Source organism: Sus scrofa, chromosome 15, assembly GCF_054392235.1.
Source record: "Sus scrofa isolate SSC_HxYL_T2T_F1_AM1 chromosome 15, Sscrofa_HxYL_maternal_Yorkshire_Landrace_v2.0, whole genome shotgun sequence".
NCBI classification, from domain to species: domain Eukaryota; kingdom Metazoa; phylum Chordata; class Mammalia; order Artiodactyla; family Suidae; genus Sus; species Sus scrofa.
The window spans coordinates 27342859-27357989 of NC_139397.1; the positions used below are offsets into that span (position 1 = coordinate 27342859).

Sequence of the window (15131 nt, forward strand, 5' to 3'; positions counted from 1 at the left end):
GTATTTTTAATACTTGGTTAAATTATGGCTACATGATTGTCAAGCCAGAGATCTACAGGGAAAATGAAAGAGGTTTAGTAGAAGATAACAACTGAGGCTTAAAAGTAAGAGGAATACCTGGTTGTGTTTATCACCTGACTGTGGTGATGCCCTCCCCTCTGGTTTTCATCCATTTTATTTGGGGAGCGCGACATTTATGGGATGAGCCTTTTGACCAAAAACAAACAAAACCAGAACAAGCAAACAAACAAAAAATTAAATCCCCAAACCCCATTCTTTGAATAACTATTGTATTGCTCTGGTTGGTTCAGGTAAATTTCAAGCTGTGTGTGTTTTTCCTTTAATTTCTAACATTATAGAAAAAGTGATCAGATAATGCTGTATGTCTTAATATTTATTAGTATTTTAATATAAGAATATAAAGCAAACATGTCCTATAGTCCTGTTTTCTAGATAATTATGGTTGACAAGAAAAAATAAGTATGAATACTGGGAGAATCTGCAAACAATACCAAGAAGCATAAAGTAAAACTGAAAGTCTTCATTCCCCAAACCCAGTCGTTCTATTAAAGGTTTTTTCTGAGCAGTGCGTGTGTAGCTTCCAAAAGCATATATGTATATATTCATTCAGTCAGTGAATACTATGGCACATTTATTATGTCTTGACACATCCACAAATATATATATTGTACACACACATAACACAATGTATTATATGTATGACATACATATGTGTATGCATAATGTATTACATATATAGCACATGCATATATGTGTATGTAATATACTACATCTGCACGATAAAAAGGTATATGTGTGTGTGTTTGTGTGCACGTGTGTGCATGTGCACTCACCTGTGTGTACATTTACATACATACGCACCCTGGTATAACCAAAAATTACTAAAATGATTTTTAGTTACTGAGGTTATCTGCACACCAAATGTGTTCCTAGGTAGACAAGCTTATATTTTTTTCTTTATTTCAAATATATATATATTTAATGAAGTATAGTTGATTTACATTGTTGTGTTATCTTAGATGTACAGGACAGTGATTCAGTTATACATACATATATATTCTCTTTCAGACTCTTTTCCCTTATAAATTATTATAAAATATTCAGTATTGTTCCATACTCTATACAGTAGGTCCTCATTGTTTATCTGTTTTTTATATAGTAGTGTGTATATGTTAATCCCAAACCCCTAATTTCTCCTCACCATTTCTTTCTCCCTTGGTAACCATAAGTTTGTTCTCTTTCTGATTTGTAAATAAGTTCATTTGTATCTCAACTATCTTTCTTACCTTTTGTTTTTCCTTTCCATCCTTCCTTCTTTCATTTCCATATTTGCAAATGACACATGATATAATAGACATTATTTTTTTCTAATTTCTTTCTTTCTTTTTTTTTTTTTTTTTTTTGCTTTTTAGGGCTGTACTTGTGGCATATGGAGGTTCGCAGGCTAGGGATTGAATTGCAGCTACAGCTGCCAGGCTACACCACAATCACAGCAATGCAAAATCCCAGCTGCATCTGTGACATATGCCACAGCTCCCAGCAATGCCTGATACTTAACCCACTGAGTGAAGCCAAGGATCAAACCCGCAACCTCATAGTTCCTAGTCGGATTCATTTCCTCTGTGCCATGATGGAAACTCCTGTTTTCTAATTTCTTGATTATGCTTCTTTAACTGCTGAGCCACGTAGGGAACTCCTGCTCTGCATTTTTGCTTTTGGAAAAATTCTACCTTAATACAAAGCCAGTTCTACTTATAAATTCATCTAATCCAGCACCTTACCTAAATTAAAACCCCACTGATGGTTTGACTTTTATATTTTTAATGAGGTAACACTGGTTTATAATATTATACACTTCATGTGTACAACATTATGTTTTTATTTCTGTACACTGTAGAGTGTGCTCACCACCAAAAATTTAGTTTCCATCTGTCACCATATATAGTCGATCCCCTTTACCCATCCCACCCTCCTCCCAACCCTTCTCTGATAACTAATCTGTTCTCTGTATCTATTGGTTTGTTTTTGTTTGCTTTGTTCATTTATTTTTGTTTGTTTTTTTATAGTCCATATTTGAGTGAAATCATACTGTATTTGTCTTTCTCTGACTTATTTTACTTAGCACAATACCCTCAAAGTCCATTTGCATTGTCACAAATGGCATAATTTTATCTTTTTTATGGCTAAATAGTATTCTTGTGTGTGTGTGTGTGTGTGTGTGTGTGTGTGTTTTGGCATTAGCTTTACTTTCCAGCACCATTTTATGTCTTATCCTTATTCTGCATTCTTCCTTACACATTTATATTTAATAAAATATACATGTCCTTATAAAGTAAATTTAATCAGTTTTTAACAGAGTGGGGTTAACCAATTAATTAAGATTAATAAATAAAAATAAACAATTTAATTTATAAATTAGGGATAAAGTAAATTGAGAAAGTGTTAGGTTATAATAACATTGCAGTTGGCGAGAGGATTTTATCATTATTAAAAAGCATCAGTCACCCCATGAAAGAGAATCCTGTGGAGAGAGAACTTCATTAAAATGGAAAATTCTCTTCATTTAGTTCATTTATGGTATCAAGGTGGCGAGGAATGAAAGGTAATGTCAAAGGAATAAATATCAGGTGGATAACATCAATATAAGAAAGAGCCAAAAAAAAAAAAAAAAAAAGGAGTTCCTGTCCGTGGCGCAGTGGTTAACGAATCCGACTAGGAACCATGAGGTTGCGGGTTCGGTCCCTGGCCTTGCTCAGTGGGTTAACGATCCAGCGTTGCCGTGAGCTGTGGTGTAGGTTGCAGACACGGCTCAGATCCCACGTTGCTGTGGCTCTGGTGTAGGCCGGTGGCTACAGCTCCGACAACCCCTAGCCTGGGAACCTCCATATGCAGTGGGAACGGCCCAAGAAATAGCAAAAAGACAACTACCTGATATCAGAATTAAGCATCCTAGTGAACCCTTTCCAGGTCAGTAGGAAAGGGATTGTTGAAAAGAGCCCCCTAATAGCTGAATCCTTTTCCTGTCTGTGAACTCGTCTCATCACAATGGAACTTAGGTTTCTGAATTCTTTAGGAGGTGATTCTCATGGGTATCTGAAGAACCCCATTATTCACTTTTTAAAATTATTATTATTTTTTATTATTTATTATTTTTTTATTTTTATTCTTTTGTCTTTTCTAGGGCCACACCCGTGGCATATGGAGGTTCCCAGGCTAGGGTTTTTTTTTTGTTGTTGTTTGTTTGTTTGCTTTTGTCTTTTTGCCTTTTCTTGAGCCACTCCCTCGGCATATAGAGGTTCCCAGGCTAGGGGTCTAATCGGAGCTGTAGCCACTGGCCTATGCCAGAGCCACAGCAACGCAGGATCTGAGCCGAATCTTCGACCCACACTACAGATCACGGCAATGCCAGATCCTTGACCCACTGAGCAAAGCCAGGGATCGAACCCACAACCTCATGGTTCCTAGTTGGATTTGTTAACCACTGCGCCACAACGGGAACTCCCAGGCTAGGGTTCTGATTGGAGCTGTAGCCACTGGTCTATGCTAGAGCCACAGCAACATGGGATTCAAGCTGAATCTGTGATCAGCACCACAGCTCACGGCAATGCCGGATCCTTAACCCACTGAGCAAGGCCAGGGATCAAACCCGAAACCTCATGGTTCCTAGTTGGATTCATTAACCACTGAGCCACGATGGGAACTCCCCGTCATTCACTTTTTAATTACTTACCCATATACCACCTTCCAGAATAGAGGCTCAGACTCACAATGGCAGCCTGGGCACATCCATGGATATTATGTCGGCCTCTTAGTCCAACAGGACAGATGAGACTGGATGTCAGGATTTAGAACAGGCCTCAGGATATTCTGTCCGCCTGAGTCAGCAGGTAGGTCAGTCCTTTAGCCTAAAGGGAAGGCTTAGCCAGGCTGGCTGGTTGTAAATGGCCATGGAGGTTTCTGCATGATTGTATTTCTTTGGGACTGGGAGACAGATGACCTTTAGATTCCTGAGAAAGTTCCGAATAAGTAGTATATTATGACTTTACTACACCAAATTCCCCTTTTCCTCCTAAGCACTCAACCAGACACTCCTCATTTACTGAACCCATAAAATTTCCACTGATGGATGGAACTAATTGCCCCCTAGTTTCAGACCCAGGTTCTGATGCCTTTACTTTTTCCTGTAATAGGTAGGATTGGGGCCAAATCATTATAGATGGTGCCAGGGTGTCCAGATGTACTTGAGAGGTCAAGGAGTGTCTTTTTTCTCTTCTAAATCATACAAATCAATTTATGTCTTAAAACCACACTTAAAAAGAGGCTTGTTTTGCAGTGCTACGTAAAGTCACAGTGTTTTCTTTAAATTTTGTTTCCTCTCAGTTTTATAAACTCTCTGGGGAAAGCTCTGGTATAATTAAGACATAATATCGCTTCTGTCATCTTGAAGTGCCTAGCGTAGATAACTATTTCCTTGAATTTGTTCATTTGTTAGGTTTTTTTCCTCCTTATTTTTATGTATGTGTGTATGTATGTATTTTTTATGGCCGCATCCGAGACATAGGGAAGTTCCTGGGCCAGGGATGCAATTTGAGCCGGAGCTGTAACATGTGCTGCAGCTGCGTGGTAATGCTGGATCCTTTAACCCACTGCACTGGGCTGGGGATTGAACCCTCATCTCTGCAGGGACCTGAGCTGCTGTAGTTGGATTCCTAATCCACTGCACCACAGCAGGAACTCCTCCTCTTAATTTTAAAGTAGAAAAGAAGGGAAAATGATCAAGAATATCAGCATTTAAGCACACCATTGCTCAAATTTTGCATTTTGACATGAGGTAGAGCAGTGTCGCCAGGATATAGGGATGAAAGGAGGAAGAGTGACATAAACATCATCTGAACTACTTGAACAACTTTTAAAAATATAATATCCATTTTCTCTATTCCTTATGGTTTGGGAGGAGAAATGGGGAAGAGAGTGAGTGAGTACTTCTTGTGCATTCTGTTTTTCTGGTTAGAAAGCATTCGACACTTGGAGATATTTGCTGATCTGCAAATATTGTTTGTGCTGGGCCTCGTTTATGTTCAGATGCATTCTTGCATCACTTAATATCAATGGTCATGGGTGGGGGTGGGGAGAAGGAGCAACCCCTGTGGCTGTGCCTCCCAGGCTCTTGGGTCAGCAGATTTCCACTTGGGTTTGGCCAGTGAGAGGTCCTTATGGGCGATCAGGGGGAGGGTGAAAAAGAAAGCCCAGGGTATTTCTGCCCCTCTCTCTGATTCAGGCAACCTCTTTCTTGCTGTCTGAGTCTGTTCTGCGGCTCTTGTTATCAATGGATAGATCTATGGTTTCAATTTCCTCCAGGTAACCCTGGCTGTTTGGCTTTAGTAACCTGCCTCCTCCAGGCTCCTTGCTGCTAATCTTCAAGTTGCCTCACCATTCCCCAACCCCCACCTCCTGCCCCTGTTTGTCTTTCAACTCTTTCATCACCTGGGGAAACAATTCCCTGTATTAAGTTTCCACTGTTTTGAGTCATTTTTGATGACTGTTTGAAGTCATTTTTTAAATTGTCTTGCTTCAGGCTAAATGATATGCCATTATAGTACTTCTGCATAAGGTAAACTGAAATGTGTTAGTAGACCTTTTGTATTAGTTAATTCATTTAATCAAAGGTGGAGAAAACCAACCAAAATTTCCTTAAGCAAAACTGTATGTATAACAACTCTCATAACTAAAAGATCAGAGACTGTAGATTGATTTGGTGGTATTACAAGGTTTCATCTCACTGGGCTGATTTCTTGTTTGTTTGTTTTGTTCCATCTGGGTTGATTTGGTTCTCCCTCTTGTCTCACTTGATTAGAATACAAATTCCAAAAGAACAACTCCCAGCCTCCTGGAGGTGGCCAGTCTGGGGAGTCAGCTCCCTGGCCCTGCCCACTTCAGTGATGAAGTCTCTACTATTCCAGGTTGCTTTACTTCCTGTCCAGCCTGCAGAGCTGGGCTCCCTTTTGTCCTGGTCCAGCTTTTTGTTTTGTTTTGTTTTTTGACTTCAACAGAGAGGTACTTCTCTTTGAAAGTTTTTTTTTTGTTGTTTTTTTTTTGGTTCTTTTTTGTCTTTTCTATGGCCGCACCCACAACACATGGAGGTTCCCAGGCTAGGGGTCTAATCAGAGCCATAGCCTCTGGCCTAACCCAGAGCCACAGCAACGCAGGATCCGAGCCATATCTGCGACCTACACCACAGCTCATGGCAACGCCAGATCCTTAATCCACTGAGTGAGGCCAGGGATCGAACCCACAACCTCATGGTTCCTAGTCGGATTCGTTAACCAGTGACCCATGATGGGAACTCCCTCTTTGAAAGTTTGGCAGAGCTTGTCATGTGTTTTGTACAATCCAAACAAAGCCTTAGGAAATGAAAAGAACTGCCATTCCTAATGGTCACTAATGGTTTGTATCGGGCAATGAAGTGAATAACAATTTTATTTTGAAATGTAAGTAGAGGCTTTGATAATTATCCATCCCTAGTAGAAATCAAGCCTTTATACCATGATCTAATATGAATTCACCAACAGGTCCACAAATCTGAAAGTAGAAAACTAGTCAGTAAAACTGGTGAGATTTTAGGGGACCATTAAACAGCATGCTTCTTGTCCTCTCTTGAGTTTTGAATAAATTTATGTAAACAGACAAAAGAGAAAAATTAAAAAATAATTTTATTATTGGAAAGGCTGGAATGGTTTTTCCAAAACAGACACAATCACTGAGGACTATTGCTTTATATTTTTGGAGTCCCAAAATTGGGAATGAGATGAACTTTCAGAAATGCTTCTAGAAAATAGGTTGGTTTGACCTCTGTGTGGTTGCTTCCTGGAATAAGAATGGAGAAGCACACTAATTAATTCAGAGGCAGGAGGAATGGCCCAAAGTGAGCATGCTCAATTGCTTTTCACTTCCACCAATAAGATATCAATCTCCCATTTGAAAATGAGTAGAAATTATGAAGTGGAAAGATGCTTTTATTGTCAGGGTTCAGGCTGAAATGCTAAAGCAGCAATGAAAGAATCCTTCTCCAAATACCTATGAAATATTTGCAACATTTTTTGATCTAAGAAAGTTTTACCTTTGGACAAAGCCTTTATAAATGTAATGCACAAAAATGTGAAACATGTAGCAAACAATTTTAAAAAATCAGCATAATGACTATCACATAAGTGGAAGTTCAGTACCAAATTCTTAGTGGATTTAGCACAAAAATAACTGTGGAGTATAGACCAAGCCGTTAGTAATATTGTCTGGTGATTGTAAGGAGCACAAACAAGCCTTTTTTTGCAAGCTTGTTCTAGAAACATGGCATATCAATTAAAAGAATAATTTTCACATTGTTACTGTTTTCTCATGGGGAGTTTTAATATGATTTTATGTGACTAATGAAACCGAAACCTCCATTTATGAAATAGAGGGGCAAGGCTATTGGTTGGATGAATACAACAAAAACCAGAGAGGAAGAATCCTTAGGATTCTGCTTTCTTCCACTGGGATAATGAACAGATATTAAGTCATTACCCCTTCAACTAAGACATTTTAATTTCTTCTCTGAAACATATTTAAACCCTCAGAATGATTGCCATATATTGAAAGATGTTAAGTGGAGAGGTGGGGTGTATTTTGCAGTGAGCAGGTCACATTTTCAGCATGGCTTGGAACCCATTACTTAGGAAGCCTTATCTACATTTAAGAGGCGCTCTAATTTGTGTTAAGCTTTCTTTTTGTTGGCAATCTTTAGAATAATTTTCTATTTAGAAATAACTTCAAACTTAGAGAAAATTTTAAAATAAAATAGAGAACTGTTCTTTAACATTTACCCATATGCTTGTTTGTTAATATATTGCTGCATTTCTTTTATCATTCTCTGTTTCACTACCTTTCCCCCTCCTTTTCATATTTACTGTATGTATGTCTATGTAAATTGTTCAGAGGCATTTGAAAGTTGTAAATATGAAATCTCTTGCTCCTAAAGACTTTAATGCACATTTCTTTTTTTTTTCTTTGGTCATGCCCATGGCATGTGGAAGTTCCCTGGCCAGGGATCAAGCCTGTCCACAGCCTTGACCAAAGCTGCTACAGTGACAAAGCCAGATCCTTAACCTGCTGCACCACAGTAGAACTGCACTTTTTTTTTTTTTTTTTTTGTCTTTTTGCCGTTTCTTTCTTTCTTTTTTTTTTTTTTTTTTTGTCTTTCTGCCTTTTCTAGGGCCACTCCCACAGCATATGGAGATTCCCAGGCTAGGGGTTGAATCAGAGCTGTAGCCACGGGCCTACCCCAGAGCCACAGCAACGCAGGATCCAAGCCGCATCTGCAACCTACACCACAGCTCATGGTAACGCCAGATCCTTAACCCACTGAGCAAGGCCAGGGAATGAACCCGCCACCTCGTGGTTCCTTGTTGGATTCGTTAACCACTGAGCCATGACGGGAACTCCTAGAGCTCCACATTTCTTAAGAACAAGGACATTATCTTACATAACAGTGCAGTTATCAATGTTGGAAAATTAACTTTGATACAATATTATTATCTAATCTATGGACCTCATTCAAATTTTGCTAATTGTCCAACCACTGGCTTTCACATTGTTGGGCTTTTAGTTCTGACTCTCCCATCCTTTAGACAAAGCATAGATACAGAAAGCAAGAGGCACCACTTTGTGAGACACAGATAGCCTTTCCTATACTTAGATTGCTTGTTCTCTTGTGCGAATATAAACTTTGACCTGCAACGGAAGACTACTAAGCCTTGCTTTCAGAGACACTTTCCTAGCACCTCTTCTAAGATATAGCTAATGTTAAATAGTGGCCCAAGACCTCCAGTTTCATTAAAGACTTTCCACCATACATGGTCTCTCAAGTACTTTCCAGCAAACACTCCATCCCAGTGTGAAGATTCTACCATTACTCTTTTCTAATCTGCTCTGATTCCCTGGTGGTGTCCGCCCTTCAGCCTGCAACATCTTACTGCGAGTATTGGTTCCTTGTATTTTATTGGTTCTTACTGATGACCTTGAGAGATTTCACTGAGCTGTGTGATCCCACAGAATTTGGATAAAAATGTCATGTGGTTTTCTCTAATTTTCTTTCCAATATACAACTAAGTTTCCACACACTTTTAAGTTTCCCCCTCTAAGTTCTCCATCTCCTCCAATGCACTATCATCCCATTAGTGCTCTAAGCCAGTCCTTGGGGCCAAGGCTTTTAATTCACTCTGAAGCTTTCACCATCAAAACTTAGCTGACCAGGATAAGGCTGATCTTCTCAGGTTTGTGATGCCAATCATTGGGCACTGACCTATGTGTCCGCACGTTGTAGAAAATACATGTAGAAAAACTCATGTGTACACATACACACAGACATACTTACACATATGGTATTGAATAGATTTAACTGAGACTCTCCTACTGCCAACATCAGAACTTATCTTATTCTTCATGTAAGGCAGGGATTCAAGATCAGAAAGCTAGTCTAACCTTGCAGATAGCCACACCCACTCTAATTGCATGTGTATAGCTATGTATGTATAATTAAGCTATCATTTGATGGCAAGTAGAAGTGAGTCAGCTGCCCGAAGGACAGGCAGAGGATTAGCACTGAGTCATAGAGCTTGGAAAACTAGGTGCTTAATGCTTCTCTGTTGAATAAATGATAGAATAAAGAACACTTAATTTAAATATGCTAGGGCTAGCTCCAAGAAATTAAAGCATCTCAAACAAAATGTCTACCTGAAATTTTAGGAAGATTCTTCTGAATGACCCTTGTTTGGTTAGCAAATGTCCAAGAGATCAACAGAGAGTTAAACTTTCACTATGTAATTATAACTATTTAAAAAACTAGATACATACTGACCACTAATTACCTATATTCACATGTTTAGAAAGGAATTTTTAAGTGAGTACTACAACTTGGCTCAGATAAATGCCTTTTCATTTCCATATACTTATTTTATTTATTTATTTTTAATTAATTAATTTTATTACATTTATAGGTATACAACAATCATCACAACCAAATTTTACATTTCCTTATTTTATTTTTATTTACTTACACTTATTTTATATATTTATTTTAAATTGATGCATAAATGCCATTCAATCTGGTTTTCTTCCTAGAAGTCAGAGGTCTTCCTTGTCATTCTTTTTTCCCCCAGGATAAGTAGTTACACTTGTTTTTATTTCTTAAATTTTTTTGTTATGTAAGTTTCAGGTGTACAGCATTATAATTCGACATCTGTATACAGTAGGAAGTGATCATCACAAGTGTAGTTTTGATACATCACCATGCAATTGACTCTTACCCTTTTCGCCCACCCCCAATCCTCATCCCCTCTTTTAACCACTAATCTATGTATCTGTGAGTTTTGTTTTGTTTTATTTTGTGTTTTTTTTTTCTTCCACCTATGAGTGAAATAATACTGTACTTGTCTTTCCCCATTTGACTTATTTCACTTAGCATATTACCTTCAGGGTCCATCCATGTTGTCACAATCGGCAGAATTTGATTCTTTTTTATGACTGAGTAGCAGTCCATTGTACATTTTTACCACATCTTCTTTATCCGTTCCTCAATCTGTGGACACTTGCGTTTTTTTCATATCTTGGCTATTGTCAGTAAAGCTGAAAAGAACAGAAGGGTGTGTATATCTTTATGAATTAGTGGTTTTGTGTTCTTCAGATAAATACCCAGAAGTGGAATAGAGGAGCCACGTGGTTTCCTCACCATTCATGTAGTAGGCAGCGATGCTATGGAGTTTTCCATATATATGACTGTGCTATTTGCTTGGCCTGATCTCACATCACTGTATTTGGCCTGTTTGGTGCGTCTCATGCTCCTGACAGCTGAATTTCTTCACTGTTTTCTCTCTTTAATTCTCCATTTGATTTTAAAGAAGGAATCACTAATCCCCTGATGTGTACTCTTTGGTTCTCTCATTTTTTTCTTTGATAGACTCATTAGTTTAGTTTTTAAAAATTAGCTTTGGGAGTTCCCACTGTGGCTGAGTGGGTTAAAATCATGACATAGTGTCTGTGAAGATGCAGGTTCAATCCCTGGCCTCACTCAGTGGGTTACAGATCCAGCGTTGCTGCAAGCTGTGTTGTAGGTCACAAATGTGGCTCAGATTCAGTGTTGCTGTGGCTATGGTGTAGGCCGGCAGCCACAGCTCCAATTTGACCACTAGCTTGGGAATTTCCATGTCACAGGTGTAGCCCTTAAAAAAAAAAAAAAAATTAGTAAGCTTCATAAAAAATTGAAGGGAAAGTGGAGAGAGTCCCAACATCCTCCCATTTTCCTTACTATCAACATCTCAGATGAGTGTGGTACATTTGCTAAAATCCGTGAAACAACATGGATACATCATTATCAACAAAGGCCATAGTTTACATTAGGGTTCATTTTTGGTTTTGTATAATCTATATATTTTAAAAAGTGTGTAATGACATGTATCTACTATTATAGTGTCATACAGAGTAGGTTCACCTCTCTAAAAATCCCCTGGTCCCCTTCTATTCATCCTTCCCTACACCCACCCACTGGTAACCACTCAGCTTTTTACTCTTTCCATAGTTTTGCCTTTTCTAGAATATCTTATGGTTGAAATCATACAGTATGTAGCAGATTGGGCTCTTTCATGCAGTAATATGCACTTAAGGTTCTGCATATCTTTCCATGGCTTGATAGCTCATTTCTTTTTGGCATCAAAGAACATTCCATTGTTTCAATGTACCATGGGTTATTTATCTGTTCACCTAATGAAGGACACTTTGGTTGGTCCCAAGTTTTGGCAATTATCAATAAAGCTTCCATAAACGTTCATGTACAGGTTTTTGTGTGGATTTAAGTTTTCATCTAGCTTGGGTAGATGCCAAGGAGCACAATTGCTGGATTATGTGGGAAGAATGAATGTTTGTGGGTTGAGACATTGAGGAATTGTGCCTAAAGGAGGAGGGTTTGGGGTTGAAGGGTTAAAAGAGAGAAGGTTGTAAAGGTGGTTGGAGTTTGACTCTAAACAGCTCTGAAGGCCTTCCTAGCACCAAAAAGTGTGATTCTCTAAATGTCAGTTTATAACATAAGAATTGACTGGTTATGAAATATAGAACCATCACATGCTTTGGAGGAGGATGTAATGAAGCAAGCGCTGGGAAAAAATAGACTGAGATGGTAAAGAGAAAGATGACAGGGAAACTAATTAGTAAGACCATTGCAAAATTCTAATTATGAGGCAAAAAAAGAGTATCTCCCAGCTTAACGACAAGAAAAAGCCAGATAGACTACAAAATCTAAATTTTTTCCAATGCCATCAGAGTGGTGAGATAACAGGTTAGCCAATTAGTCTAAAAGCGAAGAAAATATGGATGCTTCCAAGAACCTAGAAAGTGATCATTGGCTTACCTGTGGCAAAGTGTGGCCAGAATGAGGGCTGCCATACAAATGAGTAAGAAGCAGTAAGCCAAAATTGTGAATAGACCCGTCCAACCCCCTGCAGAACTGCAGACATGGTGGCTGGCCCTCACTTGTAGGCTCTTCGTCCTGACTCTCCATGGGCTGCTCTAGAGAAAGATTGGAAGAAGAACTAGAGATCTGAAAAGGGTTGAATCCTGGCTAAGACCTTTGGGGGAAAGGCAGTACATCTTGTCTCAGAGCACAGGGGAATACCCACTGCCACTTGGAAAAAAGTAAAAGAAAAGTCTGTCCCTTGGGGAGGGACAGAAAAGTTTCCTGGGCCAAGGCCATTTGAGATCTTCTGCTGGAGGAGGGCAGGAAACACTGTCCTGCAGAAGCATCAGCTGACACAGGGTGGAGTTTAGCTGCTAGAGATAAGACAGAGTATCACTAAGCCTCACTACCAAGACCCAGTGACCACAGGACCTACCTAAGACAGGCTGGACCAGGACAACAGTGAACGTCCCGGGCCCCCTGCCCCCAGGTAAAAAGCAGCCGCCACCCACCAGAGGCAGAGGGACAAGATGTGGAGAGAGACACTCTCTGAGGTAGGGACAGGGATGGCTGAGCTTAGAGTAGGAAGAGAAAAACCTCTCCAGCAACCTATCATTTTGTGTGCTCTGTGGTGGATAAACTGTAGAGAGGTGAGAATCCTGCAGAGAAATCAGGTGGGTAGTTATCGCAATAATCCAGATGAGAAAGGATGGCGGCTTGGCTAGTGTGGCAGCAAAGCGAGTGTGAAGTGATCTGGTCTGATTATAGTTCCAAGCTGGAGCCTGCACGGTTTGCTGATATATCGGATATAGGATGTGAGAAAATAGGAGTCAAGGATGACTGAGCTCTTGGAAAGTGGGGTAATCATTTACCGAGTTTGGGAGGGAGGAGAAGTTTTAGGGGTTAAATCAAAAGTTCCAGTTATTTACTATAGAAAACTATTCATAATCATTTAGAAGCTTCATAATTATCTCCACATTACCCTTTGTATCCAGTGTATATAGGAGGCCAACTCTGCATAGGAAGTGCTAACAGAAAGGCTTGCAGAACTGTTACGCAGCTTCCTTCTTATGAAGGTGCTTCTTCCATGGAGAATGGAACTCCCCCACCCCCACCCCTGTCCTTTTATATCAGCTGCTCTTGTTTCCTTGATTTGCAAGATGAGGAGCTCTTCTCTTCATCTATAGTTGTTTGTTTGTTTGTTTGTTTTTTGCTGCATACGCAGCATGTGGGAGTTCCCGGACCAGGATTCAAACCAGTGCCATAGCAGCTACTCAAGCTGCTGCCACTGCAGTAACAATGCCACATCCTCAACTGACTGCACCACAAGGGAACTTCCATCTGTAGTCTTGATTGCCCCTTTCAAAGGGTAAAAAAATGTGACTTTAGACTTTGGAGGTGATATTTACCACTGTTTTTCAATCCTTATAACTAGGTTTTACATTTCATGGCTCCTTAGGTTTTGTTTTTGCTTTTTTTTTTTGCCATCCTCCCTTCTCCTCATTCTTAGAGTCAGCTGTACCTGCTGATTCATATGCTAACATGTCTTTTCAAGTAGGAATTATAAACTTTAGTGGAAGAAAATGGAGAAGTTGAGGATCCTATGAAATGGTTCCATTATTCACTGTCCCAGAACTGTTTAAGATGCACACAAGGGAAACTGTGTTTCAAAATGTTACAGGTCTGCCAATATCATTTCTTATTGGCTTAAAATGGAAGGGACAAACTGACCTTTGTCAAGCTAACTTTCCATGGTGTTCTGACTAAACGAATAATGAAGTAGCTCTTAATTACTGGAGGTGGAAGAATTGTAGAAAGTCTTTCTTCAAATTGAGGGATGTTTAGGAACAAGAGCATGGAAACTTATATGTAGCAGCCGTCTAACCACCAGGATTGCAATCCCGAAGGCTGAGAATCACCAAGTGAGGTTTGCTGACAATGACCATCAAAACCACCTGAAATACGTGTTAATTATTCAGCTTCTTGGGGCCTATCCTAGATCTCCTGCTTCAGAGTTCTGGTGCTGAGGAGAGGACTTGGTGTTTTTAAAAAGTCCAAGTGCTGGAGTTCCCGTCATGGCTCAGTGGTTAACGAACCCGGGTAGTATCCATGAGGACCTGGGTTCAATCCCTGGCCTTTCTCAGTGGGATCTGGCATTTCCCTGAGCCCTGGTGTAGGTCTCAGACTTGGCTTGGATCCCGAGTTGGTGTGGTTGTGGCATAGCTGCAGCTCTGACTCTACCCCTAGTCTAGGAACCTCCATGTGCCACGGGTACAGCTCTAAAAAGACAAAAAGACCAAACAAACAAACAAAGGTCCAAATGCTGACCACAAGTTTATGGCTCTGCCCTGTGTCCTGCACTTTCTGGTTTTCTCATTTGTGTTCCCCCCAAATAGTCATATTTGCCAAGCATTATATATTAACTTGTCTGTCAAGCACTTTACAAACATTATATTTGAAATTTCACCCTGAGACATGTATTTTCACATTTTTCAGTAGGAATCAGACTCAGAGAGGCTCGCAAATGATGAGTAATAAAGTCACCAGAGTACATGTAAAATACCAATCCGAAATCTAGAATACATTTATACCTACATAAAATAGTACTAAATGAGGTTAATCTTTCTATGAT

At 39.5% G+C, this 15131-nt stretch overlaps 1 protein-coding gene across 14 annotated transcripts in view; it reads left to right on the forward strand.

The window, feature by feature from the left end:
* LOC106506183 (uncharacterized) overlaps positions 1-15131 on the forward strand; it is a 777071-nt gene that overhangs the window by 145900 nt on the left and 616040 nt on the right. The window lies entirely within an intron of this gene.